The sequence below is a fragment of the Hypanus sabinus genome, chromosome 8, assembly GCF_030144855.1.
Source record: "Hypanus sabinus isolate sHypSab1 chromosome 8, sHypSab1.hap1, whole genome shotgun sequence".
NCBI classification, from domain to species: domain Eukaryota; kingdom Metazoa; phylum Chordata; class Chondrichthyes; order Myliobatiformes; family Dasyatidae; genus Hypanus; species Hypanus sabinus.
The window spans coordinates 164,672,770-164,690,943 of record NC_082713.1 but is presented as its reverse complement, the minus strand read 5'-3'; the positions used below and the strand labels follow the sequence as shown (position 1 = coordinate 164,690,943).

Sequence of the window (18,174 nt, the reverse complement as noted above, 5' to 3'; positions counted from 1 at the left end):
CTATGTCCGTCAGCTAACTCCAATTTAAACCATGGGCTCCAGATGTGAAGTGGCCTCACAAGCACACCTGAGCTGGAGTTAGGTATCACAGCATCTGATGTCCAACTCATCTTGGGCATCTGTGTTTCAATTCATAGGTGTGAAAGTTAAAGAAGATCTGATCTACGAAGAAGATGTCAATTCCCAACAGAGCCATCTACCAGAGGTAAGTCCTTTTTGGACCCTTGTATGTGCTTCATTCTGTCTAACAATCTGAAGACTAATGTCACATCATTCTTAGTTTTCCTGATCTTTAATTTTGTATTTGGTTTGTAAATCTGCTTTACTTAACAATATCCAAGAGAGGGAGCTATTCCTATATGGAACATGCATTGTCAGAATGATTAAGTCTCCAGAACAGATGTAGTAGAATTGTGTAAGGACGAGGAATTACTGTTACAGGGGGAGATGGGGGAAGGTAGTTTGTTCTGTTCGATACAGGGAAGTTATAAAGATATACGAAAGACTTTCAAAGTCATAAATGACTTATTATCGACATCAGGAAAAGGAAACCGAATTGGACCTTGCTTAACTCACTTTACTCTTATGACTGGGCAGCCATGTTCATCTCCAATGACATATTCAAGTTTGCTGATGACGCCACCATCACTGGCCGAATCAAAGGTGGTAATGAATAGGCATGTAAGAGGGAGATTGAAAATCTGGTTGAGTGGTGGTACAACAACAACCTCCTACTTACTTTCAGCAAGACAAGAGAGCTGATTATTGACTTCAAGAGGAGGAAACCAGAGGTATATGAGCCAGTCCTCACTGGATGATCAGAGGTGGATAAGGTTCCTCAGTGTTATCACTTCGGCGGACCAGTCTGGGCCCGGCACAGATTACCAAGAACGCATAGCAGTGCCTCTACTTCCTTGGGAGTTTGTAAAGATTCAGCAAAACTTTTAAGATTTTGATAAACTTCTATAGACGTATGGAGGAGAATATATTGACTGGCTGCATCATAGCCTGGTATGGAAACACCTCTGCTCTCGTAAGGAAAATCCTACAAAAAATAGTGGATATGACCCAGTCCATCGCAGGTAAAGACTCCCCACCATTGAGCATACCTACATGGAGCAACTTTGCAGGAAATCAGCATCTATCATCAGGGATTCTTACCATCTAAGGCATGGTCTCTTCTGGCTGCTGCCATCAGGAAGAAAGTACACGAGCATCATGACTCACACCACGTGGTTCAGGAACAGCCACTACCCTTCAACCATCACACACTAGAATGAAATGGGATTACTTCACTTGTAGCAACATTGAACTGTTCTGACAGCCTACGGATTCACTTGCAAGGACTCTTCATCATGCTTTCGATAGTTATTGCTTATTTGTTTATTTCTTTTTGATTTAAAGTTTGTTGTCTTCTGCACTCTGGCTGAATGCCCAAGTTGGTGTGGTCTTTCATTGATTCTGTTATGGTTATTATTCGAATGCCCATGAGAAAATAAATCTTAAGGTTGTAATATGGAGACATATGCGTATGTATTATGATAATAAATTTGCTTTGAAGTTTGAACTTTGATAAACTATGGAGACCCCATTCCAGGGGCAGCATGGTGGTTACCACAACGCTTTACGGTACCAGTGACCCGGGTTCAATTCCCGCTACTGCCTGTAAGGATTTTATACGTCCTTCCTGTTTTCCTCCAGGAGCTCCGGTTTCCTCTCACAGTCCAAAGACGTACTGGTTGGTAGGTTAATTGGTCACTGTAAATTGTCCCGTGACTAAGCTGGGATTGAGTCAGGTGATTGCTGGGCTGTGTAGCTCAAAGGGTCGGAAGGGCCAATCCCGCATTGTGTCTCAGTAAATAAAAGAAAATACTCAATAGATTTAAAGTGTTTGGTGAAGGAATCGACAAAGAGCTGGGGAGATTCTTGCTGCATTGGGCTGGGCTGCCAAGAAAACAGATTCAATGGAACCATTAAACAGAGAACGGGATAAGTACCAGAAGAGCAGAACAGATCAGGGCAAAGCAGAGAGAGCAGGAGAACGTCGTTCATTGGCTGGTTCTATGGGACATGCACGTTCAATAAATGGCCACAGATGAATCATTCTTTGATTCTATATTGTTTCTAATTTCATCATGTTTCTGCCTCATCATTCATGCTGTTTATTATGGTCTGAACTCTGAAATCCAGTCCCCATTTTTAAGCATACGTTATATCAGTTTGGACCGATCATTGGCATTATGGGTCAATGACTGAAATGTTGAATTGAATTGACTTTATTTCTTACATCCTTCACATACATGAGGAGTAAAAATCTTTACGTTACGTCTCCATCTGAATGTGCAATGTGCAATCATAATAATTTATAATAAATGGAACTGTCAATGTAACATCGAGTACACTCAAATCATCGTGAGTTAATCAGTCTGATGTCCTGGTGGAAGAAGCTGTCCCAGAGCCTGTTGGTCCTGGTTTTTATGCTGTGGTACCGTTTCCCAGATGGTAGCAGCTGGAATAGATTGTGGATGGGGTGACTCAGGTCCCCAATGATTCTACAGGTCCTTTTTATGGGTTCTTTATGTTGGCAGGTATTAGGTGTAGTGTATTTAATATTTGAGTAATATTTGAGTAATATTGTATATATATATTGGTTGATAAAGAATTCTCATTTCTTTAAATGACTAATTATGGGTTATATGTAAAAATATGTTAATCGCATACATTATCACATGATACATCCTCACTTAAAGAAAAGATGAAGTTATGCATTCTTCAGACTACTGTCTACATTTGAATTAATTTAATGTTTTGAAGTTTCAAAACTTAACAGTGGGTACAAGGGCTGCCTTGGTTAACTTAGTGCACTTTGGGCCTTAGTGTTCAGAAGAACCAAGTCTACATTCACCCAATCACATTGCTTAAAGGGACCAGTGAAGTCCACCAGCAAGAAATTGGTAAGACCTTGACCCAGAATTTAAAAGTATTTTCCTGATGAGTTTTATGAGCCCAACTTAGCTGAAGACAGGAGCTCAGGAGTATATGAATTATAGAGTTGGGATGGATTCCTAGAGCCCAAATTAAGTCAACATTAAGTGAAAAAAATAAAAGAGATGGTCGTTGACTTCAGGAGGGCACGGAGCAAGCACTCTCTGTTGAACATCAATGGCTCCTCGGTAGAGATCGTTAAGAGCACCAAATTTCATGGAGTTCACCTGGCGGAGAATCTCACCTGGTCCCTCAACACCAGCGCCATAGCAAAGAAAGCCCAGCAGCGTCTCTATCTTCTGCAAAGGCTGAGAATAGTCCATCTCCTACCCTCCATCCTCACCACATTCTACAGAGGTTGTATTGAGAGCATCCTGAGCAGCTGCATCACTGGCTGGTTTGGAAATTGCATCATCTCAGATCGCAAGACCCAGCAGCGGATAGTTAAGTCAGCTGAGAAGATCATCGGGGTCTCTCTTCCCGCCATTACAGACATTTACATCACACGCTGTATCTGCAAAGCAAACAGTATTATGAATGCACCCCACACAAACCCTTCTCCCTCCTGCCATATGGCAAAAGGCACTGAAGCATTCGAGCTCTTACAACCAGACTGTGCCATCAGACTCCTCAATACGCAGAGCCTAGACTGACACCATCTTACTGCCCTCTACTGTGCCTGTTGTCTTTATTGTACTGCCTATTATTTATCGTACTGCCTGCACTATTTTGTGCACTTTATGCAGTTCTGTGTAGGTCTATAGTCTAGTGTAGCCTTTGTGTTGTTTTATGTAGTTTCATGTAGCACCCATGATCCTGAAAAACATTGTCTCGTTTTTACTGTGTACTGTACCAGCAGTTATGGTTGACATGACAATAAAAAGTGACTTGACTTGATTTAGATGCCACTGAACCGGTGTGCAGATCTTCCCAGTGCAGTGGCCACAGAGTGTGTGCTGGAATTTTGAATTTAATAATATTATGAGAACTCATTTGTGTGCAGCAGTGTTCATATGTTGAGCATTCGTAACCTCAGGACTTCCTGTATAAACATTTATTATTTAAATTGTAGAGGGCAGTCCTATCTGGAATTATAACTGTATTTACTCTCATGTATTGTTACTTGCAAACTTATTCAACTTAGGTAGTGATATTGCACGGGTTTTTTTTAGTAAAATACCTGAAATTGTTGCAAATACTTATGCTTTAAGCAAGCTGAATGATATAGGAGAGATAGGCTAAATTCTGAATTTCATCCAGGATCTGCATTCCAAGTCACGTAACGACAAATGAAAATTCTATTGAACTAATCACCCTCTAAAGGGAAGAGGGGAGAAATTGTTTTCCAAGATAACAATAGAAATGATTGAAAATACTTGGCAGTTTAGATTGCATGTGTGGAGAGAGAAACAAAAATAATGTTTCGGGAGGATGACCTGTTATCAGAGTTTTCTTCTGATGGTCAGTTTGATGTCTTCATTGGTGAAAGCTACCCCTGAGGTATGTATGTCCTTGCAAAGACTGCTTTGAAAAATATGACAATGTTGTTTTTCATAGATGACTTTGTGCAGTTGGTGAGTTGCTAGCTTGAAAAAAAAATAGGGCTGGAAATGCAGTCATGCATGAAATTGGCACAGCTGATGGCAATCATCACTAGTTTGTCCTGGTGCACTGGGCTTCCTGGGCAAGGATCTGCAGTTTTAACCAGCTGCAGCCAATCTATTTTCCATTTTGGAAGTACCATTCATCAACTGGAACGGATACCATGCATGCAATTCTCAAAAAAAAATATTTTTGACTTGAGAGGGAAAGAGAGAGAAAAGTAGAGATAGAGAGATAGTGAGAGAGAGAGATGGAGATAGAGAGTGGAGGGCAGGGGGAGGGGAGAGAGAGAGATAGATCACATCTGCAGGACACAAGGATGTAACGGGAGACATGGACCTCCCCACACAGGGAGCACTGATTCAAGAAAGTAGCATCCATCATCAAGGACCCAAAGCATCCATGCCATGTTCTCTTCTTGCTGCTGCCATCAGAAAGGATATACTGGATATACAGGCCTTAGGCTGCAGACCACCAAGTTTGGAAACAATCATTACCGTTCAACCATCGTGGATAACTTCAGTCTACCTATGGACTTACTTCCAAGGACTATACAATTTGTGTTTTCGGTATTATTTCTTTATTATTATTATTACTATTTTTTTTGTTTTTACACAGTCTGTCCTCTTTTGCACATTGGTTGCTTGCCAGTCTTTGTATGAAGTAACTTGTTGATTCTATTCTTCTTATTTATTCTTCTGTGAATGCCTACAAGAAAATGAATCTCAGGGTAGTATAGAGTGACACATGCATACTTTGCTAACAAATTTACTTTGAACTTTGAAGTTTGCCAGGGAAGTCAATGCATAGCAGTACCAGTACTACAAGAAGTTTATGAACACCCACATCCATAACAAATTACATCATCTACCAAATGCAAAATTTCACCTACTAACAAAGAACTATCACTTAGTGACAATCTCTATCAGTCAAGGTATTTGATATTCTAGTAGCTCAACAGACATTCACACATTATCAGTAAAAGTATACACATGGCACAACCTCTACATGTCAGAGCAGCTTTCTCTATAATTTATTTCAATTTCTTACAGAGATGAGAATATAGGAAAAAAATAGGCAGATGGAGAAAGTGGGAAATTAATTTTATCCATGCAAAGCCTGAAATTCCGCTATTCTGTTTCTTGGAGCACTTTAGTGATTAGAACAATCCTTTACAGACCAGTGATCTGGGTTCAGTTCCCGTCGCTGTCTGTAAGGAGTTTGTACTCCTCATGACCACATGGATTTCCTCCTGATCCTTCGGTTCCCTCACAGAACACAAAGATATACCAATTGGTAGGTTAATTGGTCATTGTAAATCGTCCTGCGATTAGGCTGGGATTAAATCGGGGGATCGCTAGGTGGCACGGCTCAAAGGGCCGGAGGACTGATTCTGTGGTGTGTATCAATTAATCAATCAATAAATAACAAACCAATCTGCCTGTTTATCCATCCACCCATTCATCCACCCATCAATCCACCCACTCATCTATCCACCATCCATCCACCCATCCATTCACCCACCCACTTATCTATCTATCCACCCACTCATCCATCCATCCACCCAACCATCTATCCATCCATATCTATCCAACCATCCATTTTCCAGATCCGTTAAACCATTGGCCTCCCTTTGTAAATACATACAAGCAATTTATTCTCATTAGGATTACAGTGAAATCAATCATATTGTTAATAGCATTCAAGGAAGTGACCTAGGTGATGAGCAGCAATTGGGATGGGAGTACTTGCTCAATCAAATCCACCAGAGAAATTTGAAAGGTGGGACCAGGGATTGTCACAGGGCAAACGGCTGAATGGTGCATGGCAAGAGGAGGCCAAGGTGGGACGAATGTGGAGAAGTCAGAATGGCAGTTCAGATGAATATTGAAAGCCTCAAACAGCCAACATCTCAGGTTCAGTATGCAAAATGGATGTATTCAGTATCCAGTAAAGCATTCACCCATTCTAGAGATGTTTCTTCCAATGCAGAGGAGAACCTATCTTGAACTAATTAGATCTGAAAAGCAAAAGGAATTTGCTGCAAACTACTAGCTCTGAGTAAAAGTCTGGACAGAATGCTTTTCAAATTCATTGGGAGTAAACATGAAAATGGAAGGTTATTTTAGGCAATGTGTCCACACATAACAGACTGTTCTTCTTGAAAATGTTAAATGTCTCAATTCTTATCTTTACAAATGTTCAGAAATGTGTGTATGTCTTCCCTTTAGTTATTCACCCATTCACAATGTACAAAGCAATTCCTTAACTGCACATGTGATGCAAGTAGACATTCATGGTTCAACTGCCTGCCACCACTGAAATTACTGATTTGACTACATGCACTGTGAAATGTATGAAAGCATTCTGGTTACTGTTTTTCAGTTGCCAGTAAAATTTTCAGGACTGCTTAAGAAAAATACAAATTGGCTACAGTGTGTTCAAAGTGCAGCAGCAAGGAACTTAACCTAAAAAAGAAAATCTGAGATCCAAGCACATTTCACCAGTTTTGGCATCAATGCACTGGCTGCCCGTGTCCTTCAGGATCAATTTTAAAATGCTCTTAATTGTACATAAGGCTCTGAATAACTAGCTCCTATTTATATTTTGAAATGTCTATCCCCTTACATCTCTAGTTGTAATCTCAGATCCATGAATACTTGGTTCCTGGAACAAAGCATATAAGAACTGGTGATACAGCGTTTTGTTCTTGTGCACCAAAAATTTGGAATACTCTACCAACTGAGATACACCAGACTAGTACCTTGGACCATTTCAAAACACTTTTAAAAGCCTAGTTTTTTATTTGGCCCTCATTTAGGATTACTTAATACTTGCTGATATTGATGACATTTATATGATTTGGTATATTCAATTACATTTTACTCTGTATGTTTGTCTTCACTTGCGATTTTTAATTTTGCCATATTTTTTATGACTATATTGATTTATGTTCACAATCTATGTAAAGAACTCTGAGCCTCTGTCTTAATGTATCATATAAAGTTATTATTCTTGTTTTTTTTTTCTCACCTAAAGCTGGTAAAACCTGCGGTATGGGCATAACCACACACAATCATTTCTCAATTGTTAGAAACTTTCAGATTATTCAAATGTTGTTCAGAATTGTGGCTTTCTGAGGATTTACAGAGACATTGTTGTGTTGCCCTAATTGTTTGTTACTATTGTGTAGTGACTTCAGGATGATGCCAGTTGTAGATATTACTACTGAGACATTGTTGATGCTCCATAGTCTTTCAATTTCCTCTTTCAATTCAGCATATTTCTGGTCTCTTCACTTAGTGATTTCTGTATGTTATGTTATGTGTTTGGAATGGCTAGATCTATTAAACAATATATTCCTGCTTGTTTATCCTGTATTATTATAATGGAGTGTCCCATCTGTAATAATCAATTGGTCATAATATAATCTGTGAGACTCTGACTCTGAAACTGGATCAGACTTATATTTATAGTGAGGTATGGTTTCTTTTAAGAGTTTCCATTATAATAATACAGGATAAACAAGCAAGAATATTTTGTTTAATAGATATAGCCATTCCAAACACATAACATACAGAAATCAATAAGTGAAAAGACCAGAAATATGCTGAATGAAAGAGGAAATTGAGAGACTATGGAACCGGATCAGACTTATATTTATAGTGAGGTATGGTTTCTTTTAAGAGTTTGTATTTTAAAGCAAGCTTTTGTTGAATGATGTTTGCCATTTGATTGAGCTAAACTGCTGCAGGATCCTGTAGTGTGTTGGATTGTCTCTGGTTTCCCTTGTTATTTTCTGCATTTATCATCTTGAATTTATTGGTCTTTATTTGTGTATTTTGATATTTCTTTTGTGTTCACTACCTGGTTCTGGATTGCCAAAAGGAGCCCTGTTGTTTCTGGGAAGAGGCCTCTGTCTCCGGGCCAGACTTCTTTGCTTCTTTGCCAATATCTAGTCTGTTCAAATCGTGGGGATGTCTTCCAGGAAAGGTCTTTATTATAATTATTGTTATTATTTTTATTATTATTTTCATTGTTTTGCAAAGTGCCAATGGAGCTGTAGGCTCTCTTAGAAGAAATTCCAGAACAATATTTGGTTTACAAGGTCATGTTCTCAAACAGCTTCTAGCCTCTTCTAATGCAGATTTTATATTATAATTTATACTCTCAGCTGTGTAGCCAGCTTCGTACATTTAACTGTCTTGTCTGGAGCTCAAATGCTTCTGTCTGGGTCGAGTTGTCTCATGTAATGGGAGACAAAATGCATAAGGAGTGAAGAGCTTCAAATGAATACCTAATGAGGGCATAAAGAAAACTAGCAAGACATCTAAGGATTTACCACACAACAAGAACTCCAAATTTTTCACTTTACAGTTTTCTTGTCAATTTCTATTGATGACTTAAAGAAAACTAGCTGGTTTCCTTACAGTTATGAAATTAAAATAAATGATATAGAGGATGGAAAAGGAACAAAAGAGATTTATTAGGTTTAAAGCAGAAGCAGATGTTTCTACTTTAATAAGATTGATTGTACATATAAGACCATTCCCTTAGGAACAGGCAGAATGTTGTAAATGTAGAGGTAGTAGATGGTGTCTCAACTGAGGTGGATATCTGGTGTGCAGTAATTTCTACCTGCAAGGGGGACAGAAAGGCTACAAAAATAAGTGAGCTTTTCACGTATTTAGGTAGTAGGGTGGAGATACATCTCTACCAAAAGAGGTGTAAGGTGTTCCTTCCCTCTGTTAGCCTGTGAGTCACCCTCAGGCTAGGTGCAGCATCTGCTTAGCAACCCCCCTACAATCAGGTCACAGTCACGTGAAGCCATGGGAGCTGCTGGTGCGTATCACAAGTCCTGGTCGTGCGACCACAGCTGCCAGACAGACAATCTCTGAAGGGTATTGCTGGGGTCACCCATCTTGTCAAGACACTGCCCGGAAGAAGGCAAACTTCTGTAAGGAGAATCTGTCAGGAAAATTCATGGTTATGGAAAGAGAGACCATGATTACCCCATATCATACAACATGGTACCTAATAATGATGATGATGTTAATGATTAATATATTTAATCTGGTAGATAGATACTGGAATTGTAGGTAAATTAAGATCAATGAGCCAGGGAATTGGAGCTTCAGCCAAGGATCAAAAATGGTTGAAAGGAACTGAAAGTCTCTCCTGGTTCTATTCAACAAAAATGACTTTACTCAGAGAATGTTTGCAATGTTACCACCAAGAATTGTTGAGGCAGAATGCAGACAGATTGATAATAGTGTTAGTTTATTATTGTTACATGTAATGTGATACAGTAAAAAACCTGTGTCCTGCATACCGTCCAAACAGGATGGAGGTATTAAAAGGAAACAAAGTGTAGAATATATTCCTGAAGAAGGGTCTCAGCCCGAAATGTTGACTGTTTGTTTCCATAGATACTGCCAGACCTGCTGAGTTTCTCCAACATTTTGTGTGTGTTGCTGTGGAATATATTGTTACAGAAACAGAGAAAGTACAGTGCAGGTAGGCAAGTAAAGTGCGAGGTACACGGTGAGGTGGATTAGACGATCAAGAATTCAAGTGTTTAAGAATCTGATAACAGTGGGATAGAAACTGTCCTTCAGTATGGTGGCTTGCTCTCTTAGGCTTTTGTACCTTCTGCCCAACAGGTGAGGGGGCAAGAGAGAATTACCAAGGGGGTGAGACTGTAGTTATGTCTACTTTTTTCCCAAGGTAGTGAGAAGTATAGATGGAGTCAATGGAAGGGAGACTAGCTTGTACGACGGACTAGGCTACGTACACAGCTCTCTGCAATTTCATGGGGCTTTGGGCAGAGCAGATGCTATGGTGTATCTTGATAGAATACTTTCTGCGGTACTATAAAAACTGGTGATGGCCAATGAGCATGTTGAATTTCCTTAACCTTCTGCAGGAGTGCAGGCTTAGGAGTGCTTTTTTAGCCAAAGCATCCATGTATTTGGACCAGGATAGATTGTTGATATGTACTCCTAGGAACCTGAAACTCTCAACCATCACCATCTGAACACCGTCGATACAGATAGGGACATTTACTCCACTCTGCTTTCTGTAGTCAATGACCAACCTCTTCATTTGCTAGGAACTCTTTCATTTTGCTGATATTTAAGGAGACCAAAAGGTCTGGCGATGCTGGAATCTGGAGCAGAAAAAGCAAGCTACTGGAGGAACTCATCTGGCCAGATAGCATCTCTGGAGGGAAAAGGAAATTTGGTGTTTTGGGTCAGAGACTTTCATCCAAAAGAGAGCAGAGGAGCGATAGCCAAAATGTGTGTGTTGTTTTTTTTGGATAACATTGTAATCAAGAACACAGAAAGCTATGGCTCCTGATGGTTACTCCAAGAGTACCACTACCTTGTTGTAGGGTTTAGAAGCTTACGTGCCTCAATGAGCAATGTTGACTAGAGTCAGGATGTTATGCGTTGGCGCTTGGTAGCTCATGCCAAACAGGTCAAAGGGGAGAGGACAGACTAAGTGTGGTCCATTGGTCCTCCAGGTTGGGGTCAGATCAGGGCTAACAACTCTAACTGGTAAAACAAAGCTGTTTTGGAAACAACAATGAAGAATCCTTCTACATCTCTGTGCGGCAGTATGGCCAGATAGGGATGGAGGACCTTCACTGCGGCCCTAAATGCCAGCGGTGTAATGGGCAGTAAGCAAAGGTTTGTATGGTTGTGAATATGATAAATTCATTCTTGATGTGATTGGGTTTGCTGTGGCCCAATTTTTTTTAAATTATTGATACTCCTCAAAACTATGCTTCTGCCTTATTATCAAACATGGCTCAGAATCAGGCATATCAACACTGACATATATTGTGAAATTTGTTGTGGCAGAAGGGCAGCAAAAATGCTGAGTGTGGGTATTCAGGCTCCTGTACCTTCTCCCTGATGGTAGTAATGTGAAGATGGTATGTCCAGGATGCGCTACCTACTCTTGAAGATCTCCTTGTTAGTGGGAGGTTTGTGCCTGTGGTAGAAACTACAACCTCTGCAGCCTCTTTCAGATCTGCATGTTGGACCCCACTCTGTATGCTGGGTAGTGATGCAACCAGTCAAAATGCTCTTCACAGTATATCTATAGACATTTGTTGGAGTCTTCGGTACTGTATCGAATCATCTCTAATTCCAAATGAAATTTTGCCACTTTTACGACTTCTTTTAGACTGGCTGCATCACAGCCTGGTATGGAAATGCCAAAGCCTTTTGAGCAGGAAATGGTACAAAAGGTAGTGGATTTGGCCTAATACATAATGGAATAATTCCTCCCAACCATTGTTTGCACATCTTCATGAAACATTATCATAGAAAAGTAGCATCTATCTTCAAAGCTCCTCACTAGCCCAGACCATGCTCTTTACTCATTGCTGCCTTCAGATATAAAGTACAAGAGCCTTAAGACTCACCACCACCACCAGGTTCAAGAACAGTTATACCCTTCAGCCATTAGGCTCTTGAACAGATGGGGTTAACTACACTCATTTAAGGACAGTTTATCTTGTTATTTCATGCTTGCTATTTATTATTATTTATTTATACTTGCATTTGCACAGTTTGTTGTGCATTGATTCTTTTTACAGTTACCGTTCTATAGATTTGCTAAGTATGCCCGCAGAAAAAGAATCTCAGTGTTGTATGTGGTGACATGTATGTGCTCTGATAATAAATTTGACTTTGACTTTGTTGGCCCCAGGGTACATCCTCCTGAGATTTTAATGTTCAAGAACTTGAAGCTACTCACCCTTTCCACTGTTGATCCATTAATCAGAACTCGTGTTTTTTCCTGACGAAGGGTCTTGGCCCGAAACGTCGACAGCGCTTCTCCCTATAGATGCTGCCTGGCCTGCTGTGTTCCACCAAGATTTTGTGTGTGTTGTTGTTTGAATTTCCAACATCTGCAGATTTCCTCGTGTTTGCTCATGCTTTTTCTTCTGACTTTCCCTTCCTGAAATTAGCAATCAATTCCTTGGTCTTGCAAGGACGTTGTTGTGACACAACTCAACCAACTGATCTATCTCACTCCTGTATGCCTCCGAGTTGCTATATGAGACTCTGCCAACATAGTTCAAAGTACATCTATTATCAAAGTATGGATACATTACACAACCTTGAGATTTAACTCCCAACAGGCAGCCACAAAACAAAGAAACCCAAAAGAACTCATATATTAAACAAAATGACAAACACCCAATGTCAGAAAGAGAAAAAGGAACAAATTGTGTAATCAATGAAAGTAAGCAAATACTATTTAGAATGAAAGTGAGTCCTCATTCATGCCGATGCAGCTGGAGCAGGCCATAAAGGATGAAAAACATAAATAAGTAGTTAAATTAAATAAGTAATCCAAAAAAAAAACAAGACTCTGAGCAGCAAAGAGTGGAGTAAACATTGGGGAGCAGTGAGCAGAATTGACCCAACCCTGAAAAGGCACCATCAGAGAATTTATGGATGGCATTTGAGCTGGGTCTACCCATTGAGTCATGAGCTGAGCCTCGCTACATAATCATGAATAGAGAGCAGGGCAGTGGGATAAGCACACATCCTTTGTGTGTACCAGCGTTGATTATCAGCAAGGAGATGTTGTGACTGATCCACAATCACTGTGGTCTCCCAATGAGAAACTTGAGGATCCATTTGCAGAGGACTACGTGCTTTGAAGTTCGTTTAACTGAGTGTATGATGATGCTGAATGCCGAGCTGGTAATCAATAAACAGCAGCCTGGTGAATGTACAGCTCTTTGCCTAGCTTTGCTTGGTAATGGAGCCAAATTTGTGAATCCCCTTGGGCCATCATGCTTTATTTAAGCCGCTTCACAAATATCAGTTGTTTTTGTCACAATGGTTGTTTTCCTTTCTGTTCTTTTTTTGCTACGTTATGGTGTCATGTTGCTTTCAACAGCTGATAAGCCAGCTTCATGTTGAATGATGGAATAGATTCAAAGGGCCAAGAGACCTACTATGCCTTGACTTTCCAAATTTCTATGAAAACATTGGCAATTTGCTCTCAACCCCAGTCTTGTACTGGAGGGTTGTAAGACCAATCCTATACAATACAAGTTTAACAAAGGCAATAGAAAATTCATTTCCATCCACAATTTGTGCCAAAATTAAGTAATGTTGGAAAGTTCGTGAATATTGAAGAGTGTTAGGTAATTTTTCCATTAACATGCATGGAGACTGATTTCATGCGACATCCCAAGACAAGCCTTTATTTTGTGTGAAACACATGTTGAGGTGACAGAACCGAGGCGAGGTGAGGCAGTGAGCCCGTCACCGAGCAGGAGGAAGAACTGAAGTTCAATCAGTTTAAAGGATGGGCCAAATTGGAAAGATTGGGACAGGCCAAATCAAGGTAGCAGTGCCCAGGCCCCAGAGCACCAGGCCAGATTGAAATGGTCAGAGTGTGGGGGTCTGAGATAACAGATGGAATGGTTTAGATCTCTGCTTCATGCTGCACTGAACTAAGAGTCTACGGAAAACTCTTTTTGTGCACTTCAGTTCAGGATGCTGTTTGTCTGTGTTTATCGTTTGCATGATTTGATTTTTTTTCTGACATTGGGTTTTGATGGTCCGTTTTTTTAATTGGTTCTTTTGGGTTCCTTTGTTTTGTGACTGCCTTTTTGGAGGTGAATCTCAATGTTGTATAATGTATACGTTCTTTGATAATAAATGTACTTTGAACTTCGAAATTTTTGAACTTTGTACTAAACACTTACTGGTGACATTATGGCTTAATGTTAAGGTTGCTTCCTCACAGTTCCAGGGTCCCATGTTTGATCTGAAATTTGAGTATGGTCTATGTGAAATCTGTATATTTTTCCCCTGTCTTTGCAGGGTTTTCTTCAGTTTCCTTCCACATCCCAACTACGCGTTTTTGGTTTATTGGGCAGCTGCAAAATTACTTCCAAGTGTCGATGGGTGGCAGGTGATTCAGAAGAACATGGAAAGGAAGTTGAGGCCATGTACATGAAGCAATGTCGCAGGAAAGCAGCATCCATCATAAGAGATCCTCCCACTACCAATTGGGAGAAGGGTATAGGATCCTCAGGGCTGACGCAACCAGGTTCAGGAAGTTATTACCCCTTCGCCATCTGGCTCTTCAACCAGAAGGGGATAATTTCTCTCAAATTCACTTGTCCCATCATTGAAATATTCCTACAACTTATGGGCTCACTTTCAAGGACTCTTCATCTCCCATTCTCAATATTTATTGCTTGTTAACTTATTATTATTTCTTTCTTTTTGTATTTATACTATTTGTAGCCTTTTCCACACTGGTTGAACACCAAAGCTGGTGTGATCTTCCATTGATTCTATTATGGTCATTGGATTTATTGAGAATGTCCACAAAAAATGAATCTCAGGGTTGTATATGCTGACGTACATGTACTTTGATAGTAAATTTACTTTGACCTTTGAAGTGGGGGAATGGGACTGACTAGAACAGGAGTTCCCAACTGTTTTATGAAGTGGACCAATACCATCAAGCAAGGGATTTGTGTGCCACAGGTTGGGACCTCCTAGACTAGATGCTCTGAGTACTATCATATACTTGATGGGTTTCCTGGATTGTAAAGGATTATGAGGCCATGTTAGTTCCCAACCAGACCTGGATGACAGACTTTACTCAGCTACAACAGACCAATGCCAACTGCATCCTTCATGGCTTTACAGCAACATCCCTTACATTAATATAAGTCCAGTGATTGTACCAAACTTTGGAATAAATGCTCTTTAAACCCTTCTTTATCTCTTCTTCTTTAAACAGCATTTCAACACCGAAGGTGACTTGCTTCACTCCAGTCCTGTGGCTTTTGTGGAATGTGGTGAGCCCAAAGTGACAGGAGGTGCTTGAAAGGATCGGCAGCTTTGTGTTGGTTGTGAGGTGATGAACATTCACTGCTTATGCTGAGCTTCCCTTGGGCTTTCGATGCACAGATTCAGTCTCAGGTGATAAAGGCCGAAAAAGTTTCCTATTGGACCTTTAGGCCAGAGGGACATATAATAGTGTAGCTGCCAGAATCCAGAGCAGAAAAGCAAATCACTGGAAGAACTCACTGAGTCAACAGCATCTGTGTGGGGAAAGGAGATGTCGACATTTCCGGTTGAGACCCTGCTTCAGGTCTGTAGGTCATTTATACCCTAGTACAAAGCTTGATAGAGAAGTCATTCAGTATTGTGATAGGAAGGATTGGGAGAAGTGTTAAGACAAGTTTACATCCTTATTTGAGACAGCACACACAAAGTGTTAGAGGGATTTGGTTCTCTTCATCCTGACAGCATCTTCTGGTAATCGCTCTTTGTTTCAGAGACTCCTGGATCGGTACATGGAGCTTAGAAAAATAGAGGGCTATGGGTCACCCTAGGTAATTTCTAAAGTCAGTATATGTTCGGCACAGCATTGTAGGCCAAATGGCTTGTATTGTGCTGTAGGTTTTCTATGTTTTTTTCCATCTTTATGGAGGTCTGCTCATCCAGTCTCTTCCCTACATCCTCGTTGTGAGAAGTGGAAACGAGGTCTGGTGAAGCTGAATAGGTTAATCCCCTGTACAGTGGGGACAGGGAATTGTAGAAACATTGATGAACTCCAACCATACCATTGACTTCAGAGGACAAAGGAGTTGGGAGGTCAACAATGCCTGTGCTCCACTGGGAGCTAAAGGCCCAAATAAAAATTTTAAAAGTGAGTGGCTAAGGAGTTAGCAAATGAAATATAAAGTAGGAAAGTGTGATGTCACCACTTGAAGAAAAAAAATTAAAAAACAAAATATTATTTAAACATTTAAAGAGTAATACAAAAGAATCTGGGAACTTAGTATATAGAACTCATGAAGAAGGGTCTCAGCCCGAGATGTCAAAAGTTTACTTCTCTCTATAGATGCTGCCTGACTTGGTGCATGCTTCTGATTTGAAACTCAAGGAAATGGCATTTGAGAACAGAACCTACTAATGGAATGTCATCCTTTATTGCAAGGGTATGCAATATAAACAGGTAGCAGGGTGGAGACATATCTCTACCGCAGCAGGTGAGAGGTGTCCCTTCCGTCCACTAGCCTGTGGGTCACCCTTTGGCAAGGGCTGTAGCACCTGGTTAGTCCCGCCCTGCCGATAAGCCATGGGAGAAAGTGGTGGATGGTTGTACGAGCAGTTGTTGCACGTGACAAATCGTGCTTATGTGACCACTGACACTCTATAGACCATCTCCGAAGAGTATTGATAATGACTGGGGTCATCCTTCATGTCAAGGAGCTGTCCAGAAGAAGGCAACGGCAAAGAACTTCAGTAGAAAAAGTTGCCAAGCACAGTCATGATCATGGATAGAACAACAACATGAAGGGGATCTAATCCCTCGCTCAGTAGACAGATTAAAGACAAGTGAAAGATGATGATTGCTCACATCATACGGCACAGTACATAATGATGATAATGATGATGATACAAAAAATATTAAATTTAGGATGTTTTCATGGAGCTTTGCAAGACACTCGGGGGGGTTATGTGAACAGCTTTGATCTCCAAATCTAAGGAAGGATGTGCTTACATTGGAGACATTGCAGAAAAGATTTATAAGATTAATTGTTTGGATAAAAGTGTTGTAGTATGAAGTTAAACAGGTTAGGCTAAAGTTGAGCAGAATGAGAGGTATTCTTATTGAAGCATTCAAGATTCTGAGGATGGATGCTGAGAGAATGTTTTGCATGTGAAAGACATGAGTGTAGGTTCAGAATAATGCACATTCATTTTGGATGGAGGAAATTCTTCGAGGTTACATATGTCAGGAATTCTCTACCCCAGAGAGTTGTGGGGGCAGACAATGAATATATTTAAGATGGAGATTTGCTCACTAAAACTACTAAGAAAGCAAAAAGGTTACTATAACAATTTGGGAAAGAGTGGTTGAGGTCCAGAAAAGCAATGTCTGACTGAATTTGATTATTGTGTTCTTTATCTTATTCTTTCTTTTGTGCTGATTGGATTTGGAATTACAATTATTTCATTCTTCTTTACACTTGGAAATTACATTAAACGATCTTGCATCCTGAAATGTCTTCTTCTTCCCTGCAATCACTTGCCTCGTTGTTGGTACACAGGGCTGAGCATTCATTATGGAACATACGGCAGATGGATTTTAACAACTTTAAAGAGTAAAAGGATATACTAAATGCCTGTAAGATTCTAGAAAAATCAATTAGAGTTCAGTGACGAATTAAAATGCAGGTATCTTACCTGATGATTCTTTAAGTACCAATGGCCTAATATGCAGATCCTACCTGCTGCTGAACACATTCAGCTTCACAGGGGCAATGCTGGCATGGCATTAAAGCTGCTCAGAGATCAGTGTAATGATCTGCATGACGTTATGCCTTAAAATTTAGATAGCCAGCACTCCATGTGTCACACGGACTCCATTTTGATGGTCCTATAGGACTTGTGACATTGAAAAAGTGCACACTACAGAGCAGGATTGCATCCTCTGATGTACCACACAATCTGCTCACTTCATGTTGACCATACTTAAGGTTTTAACATCTATAGGGAAAGCAATGAAGACATTTTT

The 18,174-nt window shown here is 40.2% G+C and overlaps 1 long non-coding RNA gene across 1 annotated transcript in view; it reads left to right on the top strand.

Annotated features, from left to right (window-relative positions):
* The window catches only part of LOC132397844 (uncharacterized), a 129,145-nt gene that overhangs the window by 40,059 nt on the left and 70,912 nt on the right, over nucleotides 1–18,174 (top strand). The window contains exon 2 of the long non-coding RNA XR_009513468.1: nucleotides 138–205. This is a non-coding gene — a long non-coding RNA (uncharacterized LOC132397844). The remainder of the gene's footprint in view (nucleotides 1–137; nucleotides 206–18,174) is intronic.